Source organism: Pongo abelii, chromosome 21 (assembly GCF_028885655.2).
Source record: "Pongo abelii isolate AG06213 chromosome 21, NHGRI_mPonAbe1-v2.0_pri, whole genome shotgun sequence".
In the NCBI taxonomy this organism is placed as follows: domain Eukaryota; kingdom Metazoa; phylum Chordata; class Mammalia; order Primates; family Hominidae; genus Pongo; species Pongo abelii.
Genome location: NC_072006.2, coordinates 15,661,506 through 15,668,731, shown reverse-complemented (window position 1 = coordinate 15,668,731; position 7,226 = coordinate 15,661,506).

The window sequence follows — 7,226 nt, the reverse complement described above, 5'->3', positions numbered from 1 at the left end:
TGAAAGAGAATTTTGTTTAAAAATTATAATCTCACCTCTCTTTGTGCTGGTGGTGTCCTTAACTCCTTAACACAGCACATTTATATTCTTGTTCTTGTTCCCAAAGGACCAGACATAGGAGATTCCCAGACATGGCCCTCATTTGAATTGGTGTGGAGATAATCCTGAGTGATTTTCTAATGTTTCAAACAGTAATCTTTTTTCATCAAAGACAAATGAAAGCATTTTTAAACACTTCTTAAATTTATTAAGAGGAAAGATTTTTGTTGTGTTTTTTTGTTTTGTTTTGTTTTGTTTTTTTGACAGAATCCTACTCTGTGGCCCAGGCTGGAGTGCAGTGGTACCATCTTGGCTCACTGCAACTTTCCCCTCCCAGGTTCAAGTGATTCTCCTGCCTCAGCTTCCTGAGTAACTAGGATTACAGGCGCCCGCCACCATGCCCGGCTTATTTTCGTATTTTTATTGGAGAAGGGGTTTCACCGTGTTGGCCAGGCTGGTCTTGAACTCCTGACCTCAAGTGATCCACCTGTCTCGGCCTCCCAAGGTGCTGGGATTACAGATGTGAGCTACCATGCCTGGCCAAGAGGAAAGTTTTAAAACATTTTAGGTATGTACAAAATTTTCTCCACCTCTCATTTTTTCCTTTTCTTTCCTAAAATTTTGGGGAGCCCAGCAAATGCTTTGTGATCCTATCATTGGCTCTGCCCTGTAAGCCCGGCCACAACTATGAGTATTCTGCAAAGATGGTGACAAAATCAAGCATGGTGCTGTCAGGCAAAGTCATGAAGAAGGTTACTAGAGTGGGCTCCAGCAGCATAGGGCGGTTCTCTGGGAAAGAGGCAGGTTCTTGTAAGGAAAAGCACATCAAAATCAGGGGTCCGCAAAAGTAGTAAAAAGTGATCCCAGGGCACCTGGGAGAAGCATCAACATTGTCCATGGCACATTCTTCTTTTCTTTCTTTTTTTTTTTTTCGAGACAGAGTCTTGCTTTGTTACACAGACTGGAGTGCAGTGGCATGATCTCAGCTCACTTCAACCTCTGCCTCCCGGGTTCAAGTGATTCTCCTGCCCCAGCTTCTTGAGTAGCTGGGATTACAGGCACCCACCACCATGCCTGGCTAATTTTTGTATTTTTAGTAGAGGCGGGGTTTCACCATGTTGGTCAGGCTGGTCTCGCACCCCTGACCTCAAGTGATACACCCACCTCGGCCTCCCAAAGTGCTGGGATTATAGGCATGAGCCACTGTGCCCAGCCCACGGCCCATTCTTTTTTTTTTTTTTTCTTTCGAGATGGAGTTTTGCTCTTGTTGCCCAGGCTGGAGTGCAGTGGCGTGATCTCAGCTCACTGCAACCTCCACCTCCCAGGTTCGAGTGATTCTCCTCCCTCAACCTCCTGTGTAGCTGGGATTATAGGTGTCCACCAACACACCTGGCTAATTTTTTTACATTTTTAGTAGAGGCAGAGTTTCACCATGTTGGCCAGGCTCATCTAGAATTCCTGACCTCAAGTGATCCGCCTGCCTTGGCCTCCCAAAGTACTGGGATTATAAGCATGAGCCACCACGCCTAGCCAGCCCATTGTTAATGAAGACAGAGTAGCGTCTATGAGGATGGCAGTGGGGGAGATAAAATGGGAAGTGTTCAGAGTCTAGAGGGTAGGGGATCTCCAAATCTTTGAATAGCTTCCAGATATACCATGTTTATTAGCAAAGTCTAGTCTTTATCAATCAGATACTTAACCTGGATGATAGAAAATGTTAATATTGGGAATTTTGCCCATGCTGCAATTCAGCAATGCATATGGCCATTTTTAGACTTGCTTTTCAATGGACTCGTTGTGTCATTTCTAAGCATAAAAGGCATTACTTAGTAGGGTCACACTATGTTCCCAAAGGTCTGCTTTCAGCTGCACAACCCAGATACAGAACTTATTCTTCAGCCACTGGAAATTGTTCACAGCTGTTTTGAGCCCCCACCTTATCTCCTTTAAACAGCTCTGTGGCTACACAAACCTCCAAAGCCTCACCCATGGAGGTAGTCCGAGTCATAGGCAACCACAAGCAGCAGCTTAATGTACCATTACATTGCTCTTTATAATGGAATGGTAGCCTTTGATCCCAGGTTATAAAGACTGTCTTGCTGCCCCAATTACCATTCCAAACACCCTGCACATCTTCTGAGTGTCTAGTTCCATGCAACCCCACTCCTGGCACTAACTTTGTTATAGCAAGTCTTTTTGGTCCCAAGGAACAGAGATTCATTCAAATGAATTAGGAATGAAGAAATTTAATGTAATTTACTATAAGTATACAGTTGAACTTGGAATGACATTGAAAGCTGACAGGGATTTTTGAACTCTCTTGTAATCCTTGCTCCTCTTTATCTGTCCTCATTTTTCCTCTTATCAGTTGATTCCATTTGTTTATTCTCTCTATATTTTTCTCAATCTCACAGTTGCTGCTGTTCATGGATTCTGCTCCTTCATAATTTCAATTTAATTTGAATTGGCACATGATGACCTCTTTTTATTTTTTATTTTTGATGGAGTCTCACTCTGTCACCCAGGCTGGAGTGCAGTGGCGCCATCTCGGCTCATTGCCACCTCCACCTCCCAGCTTCAAGAGAATCAGGAGGACTGATTCTCCTGCCTCAGTCTCCCTAGTAGCTGGGACTACAGTGTGTGTCACCACACCTGGCAAATTTTTTGTGTTTTAAGTAGAGACAGGGTTTCACCGTGTTAACCAGGATGGTCTCAATTTCCTGACCTCATGATCCACCCACCTCAGACTCCCAAAGTGCTGGGATTACAGGCGTGAGCCACCGCGCCTGGCCTGACCTCTTTTAATGCCATAAATGTGCTGCTTCCACTGGTGAATAGCAAATTTTCTCTATCATTTTAGTGATACAAGCAGAGGTTTGAAAAGTGCTTGTCTGGCCGGGCACCATGGCTCATGCCTGTAATTTCAGCACTTTGGGAGGCCGAGGCGGGCAGATCTCTTGAGGTCAGGGGTTCGAGACCAGACTGGCCAACATAGTGAAACTCCATCTCTACTAAAAATACAAAAAATAGCTGGGTGTCATGGTGCATGCCTGTAATCCCAGCTACTTGGGAGGCTGAGGCAGGACAATCCCTTGAACCCAGGAGGCAGAAGTTGCAGTGAGTTGAGATAGCACTACTGCACTCCATCCTGGGCAACAAAGTGAGACTTCATCTCAAAAAAAAAAAAAAAAAAGAAAGAAAGAGAAAAAGAAAAGAAAAATTCTTGTCTTCTTTTGTTGTTCTTAGAGTCCTTTGAGCACCCTGTAGATAAGTCCAAGTTAGCCTTCTGGAGAGGCCCACCCAAAGACACCTTTGCCTATCGGCCTCCTGTCATACGAATGAGGAGTTTAAGATCATCTAGCTCAGCAGAGCCCCAGCTGACTTCAGTCACATGAGTGAGTGAGCCCAATATTAGTCCAGGCAGGATCAGCAGAAAAACCATACAGTTGAGCCTAGGTTAGGTTAGCAACTCACAGAATCATGAGCTACGACATCATTGCTGTTTTAAGTTACAAGGATGTGAAGCTTTTTGTTATGCTGCAAAAGCTAACTGCAACACCAAGCAAGTCAATGGGCCAAGTCTATTGGATCAATGGATTGTTAGTGGATATGATGTTTTCACAGAAGGGGGAAGTGTGTATTTGGAAAAACTAATATAACCTATCACAATACCTGTTTTTCATACTAAATATGATGATGCTCATCTTGGGTCTTGTTTATTTAGTCCCCTCATCACTCCGCACAGTGGATGACATGTAGTATATACTTTCAGATGTTGGTGAATAAATGTCACAATGAAAAGGGAACATTATCTGCCCTCAAGCTGCTTATTGTTTAGATATGGAGATAAGACACAAATTCAGTAACTATCACAGAAAAACAAGAATAAATAGTGCCATGGAAAGTGTCAAGCTCTACCGAGGCCGATGACAAATATTTCCACTTGGAGGCAGGTGAAGGAATAGAAGAAAATCAGGGGAGGCTTCCTGTAAGTCACAGCATTTAAACTTGGCTTGAAGGATGGACAGAATTTTAAAAGGAGCTGGTGAACAAGACAGTTTTTGTTCATTGCGTGAGAAACAAATGAAGATGCTAGAGCTACTCTCCTGTTTGGGATAAGGCAAAAATCCTGACTTGATGGAGGCATGCTGTGATGTAGAGGCACTTAAGGCTGAAAAGGAAGAGTGCTGACAGGCTCAGCTGTGTATTAACACAATGACTCTCAAATAATCCAGGAGCAGCTAAATGATTCAGCATATTATTGTGCTATTGTGGAATGGGATATTTGCAACCACAAAAGTTTGCTTTTGAAAAATGTTTAATAACATGAGTTGTAGTTAAATGACTAAAAATTGTACCAATCTAGTTTTATTAAAATTTATATATTAATTTTAATATATATTATATATAATATGTATATTTATATAGAAATTTAACTATTTTTGAACTCTAAACTGAGAGCATTCATAACTAAAATCAAGCCATTAGGCTGGGCACAGTGGCTCACGCCTATAATCCCAGCACTTTGGGAGTCCGAGGTGGGTGGATCACAAGGTCAGGAGATCGAGACCATCCTGGCTAACACAGTGAAACCCTGTCTCTACTAAAAATACAAAAAATTAGCCGGACATGATGGCACGTGCCTGTAGTCCCAGCTACTCGGGAGGCTGAGGCAGAAGAATCACTTGAACCTAGGAGGCAGAGGTTGCAGCGAGCCAAGATTATGCCACTGCACTCCAGCCTGGGTGACAGAGTGAGACTCCGTCTCAAAAAGAAAAAAAAAAAAAAAATCAAGCCACTAATCAGAGAGGCAATAAACTGCTGGTAGTATAATATTGTCAGCAACTGTCCTAAGTGCTCTACACACATTAGCTCATTTCTTCATAATGAGGTCATTTATTCCTTCCCCTTATGAAGTTAGATGCCATTATTATCCGCGCCTATTGCCAGTACAGTGAAACAGCATGGTTTGTAGGATATAATCCCAAAGTAGCTTCCTTTGTGCCACTGCCTTTTAAAATGATCCCTTTGGACTCATTCTCCTCTTGCCCATAGATTAAAATTAGCATGTCTCATTTGTTTTCTGCCCATTTTCCTGTCAATAGCTAATATGCCTAGTTCATGGTAGTAATCAATACTTGATGCATCATTCATGGTTGCCATTATTCTCCTTTCCCAGCCGGGGAGAGTGACTTACCTGGAAGTAGGTGGGAGCAGCTGGACTGAGGAGGAAAGGTGGGAAAGGGATGGGAACGTTGTTACTTGGCTCCTGGAAGGCGTAGAGAGCTGATGTTGGCACTCTCTGGATTTGCAGGTGTTTAAGGCTCATCATTTTTGTCAAGGGCCATGTTTATGGGTTCTCTTACTTCCCTAGAGATCTGCCATCTTCGGTTCCCTTATTGCTGATGAAAGCATCTCTCTTTGGATGGTTGGTTATGAACTCCTTCTCCAGCCAAAAAGCATCTGGTGGTATCTCCATCTCCTTCCAATGGTGATCTTTTTGCTTCTTCAGATGACTCTCAGGTAGCTTCTGGGATGACTCCAGGAAGATGCTCCTTCATGCATAACACACAGGAAACACTTGTTTATCCTTTGTCCTCAGAGACTCTGGGAGTGAGGTTTGCTCAGGGCAGCCACTTCATTTTGCCTTCTGCCATCACAACAGTTAGCTTGTTTCTTTCCATTTAAGGTGTCAGGCTTAGGTCAGACCAGTCCACTGTGTCTTCATGACTGCAGGAGATCTCATCATGCCCTCAACTTCTCTGTAGGCACTATTCCCTTGACTTGAGATGAACAGAACATCTAAACCTTTCTATTCTGTGAGAGTACAGGACTCAGAGCAGAATAAATTCTTCCAAAAATTATCTTCTTTCTTCTCCAGTAGCCTCCAGCCCTTTTATTCCGTTTCTGTGGGTGAACAATTAAGTCACAAAACAAGCATGAGTCACTTCTTTCATAAAACCTGTATCATGGACTTGCAACTTATTTGGAAGGAGCATCAGTTGTCTTGGGCTGAGACCCGCTTGAACATCTTGTTAGATTCCATTTGAGCAGCAGAGATGGATTAAATAGTTAGCTAAAGGTAAATGCTACAAGTGGAATTCCAATCTGGACAGTCAAGATTCAAAACCCAGACTCTTTATCTTTGATTGAAAGTCTTAGAAATAAATTTTATTTCCCTCTCTATGTTTGTCTGTATATTATATATTTTCCTATATATGTATGTATGCATCTGTATATGTACAATAATAGTTGTACAATAAGAAAAGTTATATTTTAAACATTACTCAAGCAAAAGCATTCAGCGCAGTTTAGTGTGATGGGAAATTGCAGACAGGAATAGTAGATAAGAGGTTGTTTGAATAGTCAATAATTAACACTACAACAATATCAATCATAATAAAACTCACTCCCCCTCCCCTGTCTTTTCACAGAGCATGCCCAACAATGTCCTTCCAGCAGATACAAACACAAGCATCATGAAGGTTTCCCCTATAATTTCCTCTGTGATGCATTGATAGGGTCATGCCAAAACACAACCTCGTAGAAGCTGTTCTGAGAGAGCAAAAACAATTCAGTCCTAGGACACCAGCTCTCTGCCACCTGAGATTAATGCAGCGAGACATTTTCCAGGACTCAGGCAGTGGCTGGATGGCGTAACTTTCAGACCGTCCTTTGTAAATATTGTTTCTTTTAATCAAGCCTTTGATAAATATTGAGTGGCAAGAAGTTCAAGGTTGCCCAGAGTAGTTAGAATGAAGCTATTCACTATGTTGGTTAATGCAGACTTCAGCAGGCAGTCCAGCTGGGAATGGGGCAGTTATGCTTCCAGGCAGTTTGACAGGCTTGACAAGGACACCTGGCTCTATGGTGGCAATCAATCACTGCCACAGTTATACTGTGTAACAAATCATCCCACAACCCATTGGCCTAAAACAAGGATCACGTGTTCCCAAAATGTCCAAAGTAGCTGGACTCCAATGTGTTTGGCTCTGAGCAGCCATTTGGGTCTACCTCTTCCTCACATCTTTCCTCCTTTACTGGATCAGTGGATTAGCCAGGATATGTTCTTGTGGCACTGGCAGAAACATAACAGGGAAAGACTCACAGCACAAGGATATTCCATGCCTTTGCTTCCATATTGTCCATTAATCTTCCACTGGTCAAACCAAGTTTCATGGTCAAAC